At 38.4% G+C, this 17,604-nt stretch overlaps 1 protein-coding gene across 1 annotated transcript in view; it reads right to left on the reverse strand.

The window, feature by feature from the left end:
- LOC123518657 (histone-lysine N-methyltransferase 2C-like) overlaps positions 1 to 17,604 on the reverse strand; it is a gene marked incomplete in the record, with an annotated part of 371,622 nt that overhangs the window by 166,685 nt on the left and 187,333 nt on the right.

Raw genomic sequence — 17,604 nt, forward strand, 5'->3', positions numbered from 1 at the left:
CCTTCGTTAAGCGAAACTTTAAGCAAACCGATTATAACAAGTTTAACCCCTGACTTGAACTTCTATTGAGAGTAAACAAAGTGAGAGTGCATCATAGTACAGTGAAAGGTTTAATGAAAGCAAAAATTATGAAGTTAAACATTTAATTTAAGTCATTATAATGTATGTACGTAACTTTATAATGTTGATGATCTTCAATTTATGAAGGGAGGGAGAGTGAAACGGGAAAGACACTAACCGGCAACCTGTGGAATGTAAACAAAGAGCGCATCATTGTATCACATACAAAACTTATGTACCACATTTCCACAAGGCTTTCCATTTTATCCATTGTAGAGTCACAAGTTCAGGTGGTTCTTTTAGCTTGCAAGGAAGATACAGTCTCACCAGCCTTCTTAATTGAGTCTGCTGACTTGAAAATAGTAGATAGTAGATGGAGTCAAGATGGTGGCGAGCAATGCTATTAGTTTTCTCGCCTCTCTCGTGTCTGTGAATAATATCCAGCTTCACTTCGAGAGTAAGAGACTTCCTGGTCTTAGCAACGCTAGACGACATTGCAGGGCGTTTTGGTGGTAAATTGAGCGAGGGAAGACGAGTTTCTGCTGACGCTGTTAATGTTTTGAACAGGGGTAGTGAGTGGTGCACATGTTGTTCACAAGAGGCGTTGGTGTATTGAAAAGCCTGTTGGCTTGTGTGATATGGCAGGCCTTTCAAACTTGGAAAAAATTACCTGGATAAAACTTCATTAAAGTGAGTTTGGTTTTCATTAAAGGAGCAGATGGTAGTTAACCCGCTAAGGCCGATGGCCGCAAAATTCGCACCCTCCCATTACCGCAATTATCATAAAAAAATCAACTCTTATAAATTACTCTGGAAAAAAATCTGCTGTTAGTAGACATGACAATGCATCATCCTACAAGTTTTTATTGCTCTACTCACTATGGTTGTCTCAGAATAATAACCGATAATTGGAGAAGATTGTGGTAGCGACAACTCGGGGGAGGTGCTTTTATGTGTATTCTTACATAATGTAAGGCACTGCTCATGTTTTTATGTGTTTTCACATGTTTTTCGTGTTTTCACTCATATTGGCTGATTATAGTTACGTATGTTTTATCAAGCGTGGGTGACGATGTTGTCACAATAGCGGGTCGGGATCTACCTCCAACCTGTGCACTTTCCGTCTTGTCCCGCCTTGTCTATCACTTTTATCACTAAACTTTAGCTTCCTCTTAGCACCAGTAGCCATAGTTGTAAATAACAGTTCCTTAAATAAGTAACTACGTAAATAATTATCACCGCGACACGACGCTCACGCACCTCACAGAAATTTGCGGGAGACTAGCTGGCTAGAGCCTAAAATTAGCAAGGTGGTCAAGCCCACCATCTATCTCTCTCTTACTTTCCTTCACCCCTTCTCTTCCCACCCACTTTCTCTTCAGCTAGCTACCTCCTCTCTTCACCCCCCTTTAAAAAAAGCTGGCTAGAGCGGTGTGCTTCCTGGGAGCCGACAGTACTACCATAGGCCTACGTCATGACCAAATATAGCAGCGCTACCAATGCTAGCGCGGTTTTTATTAGCGCTCAAAGTAGCTGCCCCATTTAAGGACTGTCGGAAGTGTGCAATGCAGCCCTATTTAAGGCCTGTCGGACTTTACGGGTTAAATGAAACCTTCGTTGTAGCGAAATTTCGTTGTGTGAACCTTCGTTAAACGGGGGTTGCCTGTACAACGATCGTCGTGGAACAAATTCAATTTGTATGTCGAGATACCACTGTACCTCATTGTTTACTTTATAGGATGTTTTTTCAATGCTTCTTACTCATTAATCTTAAGAGATTTCCAATGTCCATAATCTTTTTCTTGATCAGCTGATGTGTTTGTTGTTTGTTTTCCTTCAAGGTATCTTTCAGTCCTCTCAGACCATCTTTAGGAAAAAAGTGAACTGTGGTACTGAGTGTGCTGGTATCTGTGTGGTGTGCGCCTGGCTGGTTGGTGAGCCATGTCGGCCAATCAGCGCGGGTTGTTCTGCCTACCACCATCAAGGAGGCAGAATGACGCAAGCTGATAGTATTAACCATAGTCAACTGTAACACTTCCTCGCTCCACTGTCCTTTATCCATTACTTCCATCTCTCTCCAGTTTACTCTTTTACAGTTAAAAGTCTCTAACTAAAAGTATTCTTCTCTCTTTTCTTATCATGTTATATAGGCACTTAATCAACTCTCTTTGCATATCTTATGTTCTTCAGTTCCCCATGTATTTGTCTTAGGTGGCACATATGTAACTGATTTTTCTCTTCTTCAATTCCTTTGTTTTGATTTACTCCCATTACTTTTACTTTGTCCTCACCATATTGCACATCCTCCCCACATATATTATCAGGAACCATTATTAGAACTCCTCCTCCCCCTTTATCACTACTCAGTTCTCCTCCAGCTATTATATCCCTCCTCTTTAAAGTTAACATGGATCCCTCTCAGTTTTGTTTCAACGATGCACATTACATCTGACTTTTTCTTTTTCAAATAATCCCTAATCTCCATCATGCTGGATAACAATGCATCTGTATTAGTATAAGTCACTCTTAATTTCTTGCCTCCTCCACAACCTCCTCTTTCTTCTGTAGGTACCACTTCTTTAGTCTCATATCTAGAACCCTCCAGTAAAAATTCTTTTTCACAATCTCCGTCCTTTTTTTTTTTTTAAGCTTTATTTCTTACCACTTTCTCCTTTTCCTTCTCCTCTAGGTTCAAATCTCTTTTTATCCATATATCTTTGTGTTCAGTATCATCGGCCAGCTTCTCTTTTCTAGCCATAATTTCCTCTACTGGCACTTGAGATCTCATTCTCACTTTCATTGGTCTCCTACCCACATCACTGTATCTTCCTAACTTGATCACTTCCTCCACCTCTTGGCCCAGTTTTTGCGTACCGTCTTGCACTTCTTTGAATACACTTTTGGCCAACTCTCTCTCTTCATGTTCTCATGAACTTGTTTAGATTTTTTTTCCTTCATCCCAAAAAACACGAAACTTTTCCTCTTATCCACTGTATCCTGCACAAGATCTTTCTCTTTAATTACTTGTACTATAGTGACTTTAGTGTTTTCCTGAATTTGTCTCTTTACTACCTCTGAAAAATTAACTTTTTCCTCTTCCTGTACTTGCTTCCATGCATTTCGTAATTCCTTCAGCTTGTTTTCACCCAATCCATCTTCCACTCTGTCCACAATTCCATCCTGTACTTTTATATGTAAGCTCCTTAAGGAGTTTTTGTAATCTTGACATGTGGCTTTTAGTACATTATTTTGATTCTTTATTTTTTGTATCTCTTCCTTTAATCCCTGATTGATTGCACTGACATTCTCACATTCTACTAATCTCAATTTCAGCTCTGTCTTTTCTGTTGTCAGTCTGTCTTGCTTGTCCATTAGACTCAACATCATTTTCTTCATGTACCTTAACTCCCTTTCTACATTGATCAACTTCCTCATACTACCTCTTTCGTCCCTAAATCCAAAAATATACTTGTCCATAATATCCTCAGTCAGTTTCCTTAGTCCAACATATGTTTCAATGTACTGGTTTTCACATGATGGCGTATGTTTTGATTGTCATATGTCTGGCAGCATTACTCAGTTCCATCTCTCTCTTTTTTTTTCCCCTGTCTATACGATCCAAAACTTATATATTATGGAGACAGGAGAACCTATGGCCCTCCTCCCCCCTGTACATACATCTAGGTTAGGCTCTAACTCCTGTTGCAGCTTTTCCTAGCGAGTTGCTCAGAGACGTCTTGTCGGTATGATGTCTTATGTGTCTGTGTGTATTTACCTAGTTGTATTGTACAGAGTTTGAGCGGGGCTCATAATATCCTGTCTCCTGCCTCCATTTATCTAATTTTTCCTTAAAGTTATGCACATCATGTGCTGTAACAATTTCATTATCCAATGCATTCCACTTTTCCACTGTTCTGAGTGGAAAACTGTATTTTCCAATATCCTTCAAACACTGCCTCATCCTGATCTTTTCATGTCCTCTAGTCCTTCCATCCTCTTCTGTCAACAGCACCAGGTCTTCCTTGTCTATCTTTTCAAAGCCATTGACTATCTTGTACATTGTTATTAGGTCCCCACATTCTCTTCTATCTTGTAAGGTTGGCAGTCCTATTTCCTTCAGTCGTTCTTCATATGTTAGGTCCTTTAATTCTAGCACCATCTTTGTAGCAATCTTCTGTATCATTTCCAATTTTCTTATATCCTTTTTAGAGCTCGGAGACCACACCACTGCTGCATATTCAAGCCTTGGACGAATCATGCTTGTGATGATTTTTTCATATCTTTCTCCATATATTGAAATGCCACTTTTATATTAGCCAACATTTTATATGATAATGTAAATATCTTGCTTATGTGTTTTTCGGGGCTCAGATTTTCCTGTATGATCAATCCCAGATCTTTTTCCTCTTTAGTCTTCATTATTTGTTCCTCTCTCATCAAATAGTTCCATACTGCTCTTCTTTTACTCTTTCTTAGTTCCATTATGTGACATTTATTAAACTCCAATTTCCACTTCCTACTCCACTCATAGATCTTGTTTATATCTTCCTGCAACAGCAGACAGTCCTCTCTGGTTTTGATAACTTTTAGTAGCTTTGCATCATCAGCATATAAATTCATATAACTGTTTACCCCAATGTGACTGTCATTTATATAAATCTAAAACTTAATGGAGGCTAACACTAACCCTTGTGGCACTCCGCTAGTTACTTTATCCCAAGATGAGTATGTACATCTGATCACAGTTCTCATTTCCCTATCCTTCAAATAATCTCTTGTCTATTCTAGCAAAGTTGCTCACAGTCCTCCTATGTTCTCTAGTTTCCAAACTAGTTTTCCATGAGGGATTTTTTCAAAAGCCTTTTTTACATCCAGGTATATTGTGTCCACCCATCCATCTCTGTTTTTCAGTCCTGCAATAACTCTTGAGTAGAAGCTTAATAACTTTGATACACATGACCTCCCTGTCTTGAACCCAGATTGTCTGTCTGATATGACTTACTCCTCTTCTAGAAACTTAACCAATTTTTCTTTGACAATTATTTCACACACCTTCCCCAAAACACATGTAAGTGACACTGGTCTATATTTAGTGGTTCAGTTGGCTCTCCTCCTTTAAAAATTGGTATTAAGTTGGCTCTCTTCCATTCTGGTGGAACTTTCCCTTCATTTATTGAACTTGTAATTATGTGTGTGTGTGTGTGTGTGTGTGTGTGTGTGTGTGTGTGTGTGTGTGTGTGTGTGTGTGTGTGTGTGTGTGTGTGTGTGGCTGTGTGTGTGTGTAATTCACCTCGGTCGCCTGCTGGTCACCCAGCCAGTCTTCCCCATTACGGAGCAAGCTCAGAGCTCATAGACCGATCTTCGGGTAAGACTGAGACCACATCAACACACAACACACCCCGGAAAAGTAAAGCCACAACCTCTTGAGTTACATCCCATACCTATTTACTGCTAGGTGAACAGGGGCCACACATTAAGAGGCTTGCCCATTTGCCTCACTGCTTACGGGGACTTGAACCCGGCCCTCTTAATTGTGAGTCAAGCGTGCTAACCATTAAACTACGCGGTGTGTGTGTGTGTCTGTGTGTATTTACTTAGTTGTACCTAGTTGTATTTACCTAGTTGTAGTTTTAAAGGGCCTGGACTTTATGCTCGTGTGGTCCTGTCTCCATATCTACACTTATCCAATCTTACTTTAAAAGTAGGCACACTCGTTGCAGACACTACTTCTTCATTTAAACTGTTCCACGTCTCAATACATCTCTGTGGGAAACTATATTTTTTAATATCTCTTAGACATCATCCTTTTCTCAGCTTTTTACTATGCGATCTTGTGCTTCGGATGTCATATTCTTCTCTCAGGATCAGTTTCTCTTTATCCACTTGGTCCATTCCGTTGATCAATTTATAAACTTGTATCAGGTCTCCTCTCTCCCTTCTTTGTTCCAGGGTTGGTAGATCCATAGCCTTTAGTCTCTCCTCATATGTCATCCCTTCAAATTCTTTGTGTGTGTGTGTGTGTGTGTGTGTGTGTGTGTGTGTGTGTGTGTGTGTGTGTGTGTGTGTGTGTGTGTGTGTATTTACCTATTTGTGTATTAAAGGGCCCGAGCTAAGCTCTCTGTGTCCTGTCTCCTTGTCCATTCCTGTCATATCTCTCTTTCATCTGATTGACACACACCGCATCAACGACATCACTGCTCAGTTTATTCCACTTATCAATGCTATGATGCGGGAAACTGTACTTTCTCACGTCATTTAGACAGATGTCTTTTATTAGCTTTTTTCCATGTCCTCGGAGATGATTACTTGTGGTCACCTTTATCAACTCTGTCCAGTATGTCAATCTTGTTCACCAATTTATACATAGTTATCATGTCTCCTCTTGTTCTTCTCTCTTCTAATGTGGTCAGCCCCAGCTTCCTCAGTCTTTCCTCATAATCTAATTCCCTGAGTCCTGGTATCATCCTTGTTGCCAGCCTCTGTACCCTTTCTACCTTCTTCACATTTTTCTTCATATGCGGTGACTAGACAGAAGCTGCATATTCTAACTGGGGTCTTATTAAGGTACATAATATCTTCCTCATCATTCCTTCATCTAGGTAGTGGAACACAAGGCCAATATTTTGAAGCATGTTGTATGTTTTCCAAAAAATCTTGTTAATGTGTTTCTCCGGTGACAAAGTGTTTTGCACGGTTACTCCTAAGTCTTTCTCCTCATTGGTCTCTTTAATTTTCTCATCACCCAGCTTGTAATCCCAGTTTGGTCTGTATATACTTCTTCCCATTTTCATAACATGGGTCTTGTCTATATTAAATTCCATCTGCCACTCCTTACTCCACTCATATATTTTATCAAGATCTTCCTGTAACTTTTTACAATCTTCCACATTCCTTATTCTCCTCATAATTTTAGTATCGTCCGCAAACATGTTCATGTAACTGTCAATTTCTACTGGCATATCATTAACATAAATCAAAAACATGATGGGACCAAGCACTGACCCTTGTGGAACTCCACTGGTTACCTTCTTCCACTCAGACTTCCTTCCTCTCATCACTGTTCTCATTTCTCTTCCCATCAAGTAATTTTCCATCCATTTTGCTAGTTTATCATTTACTCCTCCAATCTTTTTTAGTTTCCACATCAGTCTATTGTGTGGTACTTTATCAAAGGCCTTTCTCAAGTCCAGGTAGATAGCATCCAGCCATCCCTCTCTATGTTGTAGTATGTCAGTCAATCTTGAATAAAAACATAATAAATTGGATACGCACGATCTTCCTTTTTTGAAACCAAACTGTCTTTCACTCAGAATGTTTTCAATTTCTAGATACTCATTCCACTTAGCTTTAATTACTAATTCACATACCTTGCACAATATACTAGTCAACGATACTGGTCTATAATTTAGCGGTTCCATTCTACTACCATTCTTATATATAGGCACAATGTCAGCTCTTTTCCACTCTTTCGAGACTAATCCTGTTCGTATGGAGGTTTCCACAACATCAAATACGGGGTTCAACAATTGATCCCTACATTCATTTAGCAACCTCCCAGATATGCCATCAGGCCCCATTGATTTATTAATATCCAGATTGCTTATAATTTTCCTTACATCTTCCTTAGTAACCATGATGTCCTGCATTTGCTTTATTTCCGTAGGTCTTCCTCCCATAAAATGCTCCTCCTTTGTAAACACTTTACAAAAGTTGTCGTTCAAAATTTCAGCTATATCTCCAACATCCTCATATACTTCTTCCCCGTTTTTTACCTTTACTATTGCCTCCCTTATATTTAGTTTTCCATTTATGAATTTGTAAAACATATTTGGGTCACTATCACAGTTTTCCACCACCCTCTGTTCATATTCCTTCTGTGCTGTTCTCCTTACTTCAACATATCTATTCCTTGCTGTTTTGTAAACTTCTCTTGATAATACATCACTGTTTTTCTTAAGTTTCTTCCATGCCTTATCTTTGTTCTTTTTTGCTTCTTCACAATTTCTATTAAACCACTATTTATCATTTAAAGTCCTCTTTCTGTAATATAGCACAAACTTTTTCACAGCAGAGTTATACAAATCCATAAATTTATTGTATTTCAATTGCATATTCCTTTCCTGGTATACCACGGACCAGTCAATTTCATTAAAGAACTCCCTTATATGGTTATAATTTGCCCTAATATAATTTAATTTTTCCTCCCTGCGTTCCACAATCTTATTCGTGCTTAATTCCGTATCCAGCTCAAAGCTTAGGACATCATGATTGCTTCTTCCCAAGGAACATTTATGTTCAAATTCCTCTTTTAGAGAGATGCCCCTGGTAAATACCAAATCCAACCTTGATGCAACATCTTGTCCCCTGCACCTTGTTGGTGGTCTCACCCACTGTGTCATCAAGTTATTTGTTGCTACCTTTAACAATTCCTCTGCCCACTCACCACTGTTCACCACTTCGTAGTCTTCCCACACTATTTCTCTACATTTAAAGTCTCTGACAATCATCACTCTATCCTTTCCGATGAGTTCTTGCTTCATTCTGTCTAGAGTATTTCTCATCATCATTTGGTACTGTTCATCTTCCCAAGCATTGGTTCTGGGTGGTATGTATACTGTTATAATATTAATGTCCCTCTTGCCATCTGTTATAAGCATAACCCCGTCTATGTTCGTATACATAATTTTTAGTCTCTTGCCTTTATCATTTTTAGTTAAACTTGTTCCACTTTTTCCTCTTTCTTCTCTTTTATATACCATTTCCTTATCCTGTCTCCTAGAATTCTCCAAAAAAATGCCTTTTTTTCCTCTTCTGACCTTTCCTTATTTTTCTCCCGTACTGCTAGTTGTATTTCTTCCTTTCTTCCTCATTTCTATTTTTCTTTATATAGATATCCTTGCAACCTTCTGTTTCTCTGAGTTTTGTTGTTCTATATAATATTTCTTCTGTTGCTGCTTGTGATTTTAGTAGTATTCTAATTGGTCTTGTTTTTCCTTCTTGATATAGTGTGTGTGTGTGTGTGTGTGTGTGTGTGTGTGTGTGTGTGTGTGTGTGTGTGTGTGTGTGTGTGTGTGTGTGTGTATTATTACCTAGTTGTATTTACCTAGTTGTAGTTTTACAGGGCCTGGGCTTTATGCTCGTGTGGTCCCGTCTCCATATCTACACTTATCCAATTTTTCTTTAAAACTATGTACACTCTTTGCTGACACCACTTCCTCACTCAAACTGTTCCAAGTCTCAACACATCTTTGCGGGAAATTAAATTTTTTAACATCTCTCAGACATCGTCCCTTCCTTAGTTTCTTACTATGCGATCTTGTGCTTCTAAAGTCATATTCTTCTTTCAGGACCAGTTTCTCATTATCCACTTCATCCATTCCGTTAATCAATTTATAAACTTGTATCAGATCCCCTCTCTCTCTTCTCTGCTCCAAGGTTGGTAGATCCATAGCCTTTAGTCTCTCCTCATATGTCATCCCTTTAAATTCTGGAACCATTCTTGTAGTCATTTTTTGTAGTCTCTCTAATTTTCTTATGTGTTTCTTTTTATGGGGAGTTCACACAACTCCTGCATATTCCAATCTAGGTCTTATTTTAGTACTTATCAATTTCTTCATCATTTCCTTGTCCATATAGTGAAATGCTACTCCAATATTCCTTAGCAAATTATGCGTCTCTCTGAAAATTTTATCAATATGGCTTACCGTTGATTATTTTCTTCCATTGTCACTCCCAAGGCCTTTTCCTTTTTTTCCTTTTTCTAGTTCTACTCCATCTTCCATCTTATAGATTCACACTGGTCGTCTTTCACTTTTTCCCATTTCCATGACATGGCTTTTGTCCACATTGAATTCCATCTCCCATTTTTTGCTCCATTTCCAGATCTTGTTTAAGTCTTCCTGTAGTATTTCACAATCCTTTTTTTGTTTAAAGACTCTGCACAGTTTCGCATTGTCCTCAAACAGATTTATGTAGCTGTTCACTCCCTCTGGCATGTCATTTATATATACGAGAAAAAGTATTGGCGCCAATACTGACCCCTGTGGCACTCCGCTGTCTACTGTTCTCCACTTGGACTTCATATCTTTAACTATTGTCCTTATTTCTCTCCCCCTTAAGTAATTCTTCATCCATCTCAATGTGTTTCCTTTTAAGCCCCCCTTCTCCTCTAACTTCCATAGTAATCTTTCATGTGGCACTTTATCAAACGCCTTTTTTAGATCTAAATAAATAGAGTCAACCCATCCCTATCTCTCTTGTACTTTATCAACTATTCTAGAGTAGAAACTCAATAAATTTGTTACACAAGACCGATCTTTTCTAAAACCAAAATGGCTATTTGATAATATTTTGTTGTCTTCAAGAAACTCAATCCATTGCTTCTTTATTACTTTTTCACACATCTTGCATATTACACTAGTTAGTGATACCGGTCTGTAATTTAAAGGTTCTTCCTTCCTTCCGCTCTTATATATGGGAACCACCTCAGCTCTTTTCACTCCACTGGCACTGTTCCATTTTCAATTGAGCATTTTATGATGTTGTATATTGGACTTGCTAGTTCTTCCCTACATTCTTTCAGTATTCTGCCTGAGACTTCATCCGGTCCCATTGCCTGTGTGTGTGTGTGTGTGTGTGTGTGTGTGTGTGTGTGTGTGTGTGTGTGTGTGTGTGTGTGTGTGTGTGTTTCACTGTTTGATCTGCTGCAGTCTCTGGAGACAGCCAGATTTACCCTACGGAACGAGCTCAGAGCTCATTATTTCCGATCTTCGGATAGGCCTGAGACCAGGCACACACCACACACCGGGACAACAAGGTCACAACTCCTTGATTTACATCCTGTACCTACTCACTGCTAGGTGAACAGGGCTACGTGAAAGGAGACACACCCAAATATCTCCACCCGGCCGGGGAATCGAACCCTGGTCCTCTGGCTTGTGAAGCCAGCACTCTAACCACTGAGCTACCGGGTGTGTGTGTGTGTGTGTTTACCTATTTGTATTTACCTATTTGTGTATTAAAGGGCCCGAGCTAAGCTCTCTGTGTCCTGTCTCCTTGTCCATTCCTGTCATATCTCTCTTTCATCTGATTGACACACACCGCGTCAACGACATGACTGCTCAGTTTATTCCACTTATCAATGCTACGATGCGGGAAACTGTACTTTCTCACGTCATTTAGACAGATGTCCTTTATTAGCTTTTTTCCATGTCCTCGAAGATAATTACTTGTGGTCACCTTTATCAACTCTCTAACCAGTATGTCAATCTTGTTCACCAATTTATACATAGTTATTATGTCTCCTCTTGTTCTTCTCTCTTCTAATATGGTCAGCCCCAGCTTCCTCAGCCTTTCCTCATAGTCTAACTCCCTGAGTCCTGGTACCATCCTTGTTGCCAGCCTTTGTACCCTTTCTACCTTCTTCATATTTTTCTTCATATGCAGTGACCAGACACATGCTGCATATTCTAGCTGGGGTCTTATTAAGGTGCATAATATCTTCTTCATCATTCCTTCATCTAGGTAGTGGAATGCAAGGCCAATATTTTGAAGCATGTTGTATGTTTTCCCAAAAATCTTGTTAATGTGTTTCTCCGGTGACAAAGTGTTTGGACGGTTACTCCTAAGTCTTTCTCCTCATTGGTCTCTTTAATTTTCTCATCACCCAGTCTGTAATCCCAGTTTGGTCTGTATCTACTTCTTCCCATTTTCATAACATGGGTCTTGTCGATATTAAATTCCAACTGCCACTCTTTACTCCACTCATATATTTTATCAAGATCTTCCTGTAACTTGTTACAATCTTCCACATTCTTTACTCTCCTCATAATTTTAGTATCGTCCACAAACATGTTCATATAACTGTCAATTCCTACTGGCATGTCATTAACATAAATCAAAAACATGATGGGACCCAGTACTGATCCTTGTGGAACTCCACTGGTTACCTTCTTCCACTCGGACTTCCTTCCTCTCACCACTGTTCTCATTTCTCTTCCCATTAAGTAATTTTCCATCCATTTTGCTAGTTTATCATTTACTCCTCCAGTCATCTTTAGTTTCTATTGTGTGGTACTTTATCAAAGGCCTTTCTCAAGTCCAGGTAGATAGCATCCACCCATCCCTCTCTATGTTGCAGTATGTCAGTCACTCTTGAATAAAAACATAATAAATTGGATACACACGATCTTCCTTTTCTGAAACCAAACTGCCTTTCACTCAGAAAGTTTTCACTTTCTAGATACTCACTCCACTTAGCTTTAATTACTTCTTCACATACCTTGCACAATATACTAGTCAACGATACTGGTCTATAATTTAGTGGTTCCATTCTACTACCATTCTTATATATAGGCACAATGTCAGCTCTTTTCCACTCTTTCGGGACTAATCCTGTTCGTATGGAGGTATCCACAATATCAAATATGGGGTTCAACAATTGATCCTTACATTCTTTTAGCAACCTCCCAGATATGACATCAGGCCCCATTGATTTATTAATATCCAGATTGCTTATAATTTCCCTTACGTCTTCCTTAGTAACCATGATGTCCTGCATTTGCTTTATTTCCGTAGGCCTTCCTCCTATAAAATGCTCCTCCTTTGTAAACACTTTGCAAAAGTTGTCGTTCAAAATTTCAGCTATCTCTCCAGCATCTTCATATACTTCTTCCCCGTTTTTTACCTTTTCTATTGCCTCCTTTTATTTAGTTTTCCATTTATGAATTTGTAAAACATTTTTGGGTCACTATCACAGTTTTCCACCACCCTCTGTTCATATTCCTTCTGTGCTGTTCTCCTTACTTCAACATATCTATTTCTTGCTGTTTTGTAGCCTTCCCTTGATAATACATCACTGCTTTTCTTAAGTTTCCTCCAAGCCTTTTCTTTGTTCTTTTTTGCTTCTTCACAATTTCTATTAAACTACTGTTTATTATTTAAAGTCCCCTTCCTGTAATATGGCACAAACTTTTTCACAGCAGAGTTATACAAATCCATAAATTTATCATATTTCAATTGCATATCTCTTTCCTGGTATACCACGGACCAGTCAATTTCATTAAAGAACTCCCTTATATGGTTATAATTTGCCCTAGTATAATTTAATTTTTCCTCCCTGCGTTCCACAATCTTATTCGTACTTAATTCTGTATCCAGCTCAAAGCTTAGGACATCATGATCGCTTTTCCCCAAGGGACTTTCATATTCAATTTCCTCTTTTAGAGAGATTTCCCTGGTAAATACCAAATCCAACCTTGCTGCAACATCCTGTCCCCTGCACCTTGTTGGTGATCTCACCCACTGTGCCATCAAGTTATTTGTTGCTACCTTTAACAATTCTTCTGCCCACTCACCACCTTTCACCACTTCGTAGTCTTCCCACACTATTTGTGTGTGTGTGTGTGTGTGTATTTACCTACCTACCTAGTTGTAGTTTTACAGGGCCTGGGCTTTATGCTCATATGGCCCTGTCTCCATATCTACACTTATCCAATCTTACTTTAAAAGTGTGCACACTCGTTGCAGACACTACTTCTTCATCTAAATTGTTCCACGTCTCAATACATCTCTGCGGGAAACTATATTTTTTAATATCTCTCAGACATCTTCCCTTTCTCAGCTTTTTACTATGCGATCTTGTGCTTCGGGTGTCATATTCTTCTCTTAGGATCAGTTTCTCATTATCCACTTGGTCCATTCCGTTGATCAATTTATAGACTTGTATCAGGTCTCCTCTCTCCTTCTTTGTTCCAAGGTTGGTAGATCCATAGCCTTTAGTCTCTCCTCATATGTCATCCCTTCAAGTTCTGGGACCATTCTTGTAGCCATTTTTGTAGCCTCTCAATTTCCTTATGTGTTTCTTTTATGAGGGGTCCACACTACTCCTGCATATTCCAATCTGGGTCTTATTATAGTATTTATCAATTTCTTCATCATTTCTTTGTCCATGTAGTGAAATGCTACTCCAATATTCCTCAGCAAATTATATGTTTCTCTAAAATTCTATCAATATGGCTTACTGGTTGATTGTTTTCTTCCATCGTCACTCCTAAGTCCTTTTCCTTTTGACTTTCTCCAGTTCTACTCCATCTCCCATCTTATATATTCCCACAGGTCGTCTTTCACTCTTTCCCATTTCCATGACATGGCTTTTGTTCACATTAAATTCCATTTCCCACTTCTTACTCCATTCCCAGATCTTATTTAGGTCTTCTTGCAGTATTTCACAATCCTTCTTTTGCTTTATAACTCTGCACAGTTTCGTATCATCTGCAAACAGATTTATGTAGCTGTTCACTCCTTCTGGCATGTCGTTAATATAAATGAGGAAAAGTATTGGTGCCAATACTGGCCCCTGTGGCACTTTGCTTTCTATTGCTCTCCACTTGGACTTCATATCTTTAACTACCGTCCTTATTTCTCTCCCCCTCAAATAATTTTCTGTCCATCTCAATGTGCTTCCTTTTAAGCCACTCTTCTCCTCTAACTTACACAGTAATCTTGCTTCTGGCACTTTGTCAGACGCCTCTTTTAAATCCAAATAGATGCAGTCAACCCATCCCTCTCTTTCTTGTACTCTATCAACTATTCTAGAATAGAAACTCAATAAATTAGTTACACAAGACCGTCCTTTTCTAAAACCAAATTGGCTATTTGATATTAATTTGTTGTCTTCAAGGAACTCGATCCATTGTCTCTTTATTATTCTTTCACACATCTTGCATATTACACTAGTTAGTGATACCGGTCTGTAATTTAAAGGTTCTTCTTTCCTTCCGCTCTTATATATGGGAACCACCTCAGCTCTTTTCCATTCTACTGGCACTGTTCCATTTTCTATTGAGCATTTTATGATGTTGTATATAGGACTTGCTAGTTCTTCCCTACATTCTTTCAGTATTCTGCCTGAGACTTCATCCGGTCCCATTGCCTTCTCTTCATCCAGTTCCTTCATTAACTCTTTTATTTCAAGCTTGGTTACTTTAATCTCTTTCATATAGATTGTCTCTATTACCCTGTGGCCTCTCAAATTTGGATTCTTTAGTAAAGACCTCCTGGAATTTTTATTTAATAGTTCTGCCATACTTTTGGGTCTTCCACCATCCCGTTCTCTCCTTTTAACCTTTCTATTGTTTCTTTTTGCCTAATTTTTCCATTTATGAATCTATAGAACAATTTTGGTTGCTCCTTACATTTTTCGACAATATCTTTTTCAAGTTCTTTTCCTCTTCCTTCCTCACCTTAACATATTCATTTCTCGCTGCCTTGAAGTTTTCCTTGTTTGTTGGATTCCTATTTCTCCTCCACCTTTTCCATGCTCCATCTCTTTTCTCCTTTGCCTTAGCACACCTTGCATTAAACCAATCTTTCTTTCCTTCTTCTTTTGGTCTATATTTTGGGACATATTCCTGACTCCTGTTTTGTATATTTCCAAAAATAAGTTATATTTGTCTTGCATTGTCTCTGAGTTTTCCATCTCCTCCCAGTCTACGTTTTAAAATAGTTCTTGAGATTCTCAATATCAGCCTTTCTGTAATTTAATCGGTCTCCTTTGTATGAATCGTCTCTATCTTCCTTTCCTTCTTCTATATCTATTTCTAATATTGCATGGTCACTCTTTCCCAATGGGCACTTATATCTTATATCGTCATTCATTTGTATACCCCTTGTAAAAACTAGGTCCAATCTCGCCAGCTCGTCGTTTCCTCTGAATCTTGTGCATTCCTTTACTCTCTGGTCCATCATATTGTCTATCATTAGGTTCAAGAATCTTTCTCCCCAAGGCTTCTTCCCCCATACCACTTTCATAATTTTCCCAGTCCACTTCTTTACAGTTGAAATCTCCTACTAATATCACTTTTCTCCTTTCTTTAACGATTCTCATTAGACTCCTTATTGTGTCATCTATCATGTCTTTATATTCTTGATTGGTCCATGAATTTGTTTTGGTGGCACATATGTTACAATGATTGTTAACTCTTTTTATTAATATGCATCTTAATATACAATACTTCTGCTTTTCCTTCCCACATTCCACTTGGTTGATCACTATCTCCTTCCTTAACATTATCATGACTCCTCCTCCTCCTTTACCCACTCTGTCTCTTCTCCATACATTATACCTATTATCCAAATCTATTATGATTGCCTCATTTAGTTTTGTTTCAGCCAGGCATACAATATCTGGATTTTCTTTCCTTATGTAATCTCTTAATTCTAATTTACTTGATAAAACCCGTCTGTGTTCGTATACATCATTTTTAGTCTTTTGCCTTTATCATTTTTAGTTAAACTTGTTCCACTTTTTCTCTTCCTTCTCGTTTATATACCATTTCCTTATCCTGTCTCCTAGAATTCTCCAAAAATGCCTTCTTCTCCTCTTCTGACCTTTCATTATTCTTTTCCTTACTGCTGCTGCCAGTTCATTGTATCTCTTCCTTTCTTCCTCATTTCTATTTTTCTTTATATAGATATCCTTGCAGCCTTCTGTTTCTCTAAGTTTTGTTGTTCTATATAATATTTCTTCTGTTGCTGCTTGTGATTTTAGTAGTATTTTAATTGGTCTCGTTTTTCCTTCTTGATATGGTCCCATTCTGTTTATTTCTTCTACTTCCTCTTCCAAGTTCTGCCTATCTTCGTCATTAAGATTCTTCAGTAGGTCTTTGACTGATTTCATTTCTTCTTTTTCTCTTTTGGTCTATATTTTATATTTTTTCTTTTATTCCAAATACGACTACACTCTTCTTTTTTCTGCAATTTCTCTAACTAGATTTTCTTTTGTCTTGAGGACTCCTATCATTTTGTTTGTCATATTTTCTTCTTTTCTTTAAGTTGTTCTTGAATCACCTCCTGAAAATCGGCCTTATCTTTCTTATCTTGGACTCTCCATGCTTGTACTTCTTTTTTAATCACGTTCTGTACTCTTTCCTCTTCCTTGTTTACTAGATCTTTCAGCTTCTCCTTTTCTTTCTCGGCTTTACCGAGTCCTTCTTCCATCTGCTTCTTGTAGTTAGCTACTTCCTTTTTTAGTTCTTCGTTTTCCGCTCTTAGCCTAGCTTCATTTTCTTCCACTTTTCTTATCCTTTCTCTCAGTCTTATAAACTCCATTTCCTGTTCTTTATTCTCTTTCATTTCCATCTTCTCCTTTATCAGTTTATCTAGTTTACATTCAATATTTGACACTCTCTTAAGTAGTGAAGTTGTCGTCGATCGAACCCTTCAATACGCGTTCTCCCTCACCGTCATAGTCATCATCAGCCCCTTCTCTATTCTCATGTCTGCATTTGGATGGAATATCTTTTTCACTCATTATTCCTTACTAATTGATTTCATGGAGGAAGAAAAAAAAAAAAAAAAAAAAAAGTCCACACTACCTGCCCAGGCCACTGTAAATACTATACAACAGGTGTAGTGAAGATCAGCTGATCGTCGGAACTGCGCCAGTGCGTTCGCTCTCAACCGTGTCTCTCAGTCCACACTACCTGCCCAGGCCACTGTAAATACTATACAACAGGTGTAGTGAAGATCAGCTGATCGTCGAAC

This window comes from Portunus trituberculatus, chromosome 44 (assembly GCF_017591435.1).
Source record: "Portunus trituberculatus isolate SZX2019 chromosome 44, ASM1759143v1, whole genome shotgun sequence".
NCBI lineage: Eukaryota > Metazoa > Arthropoda > Malacostraca > Decapoda > Portunidae > Portunus > Portunus trituberculatus.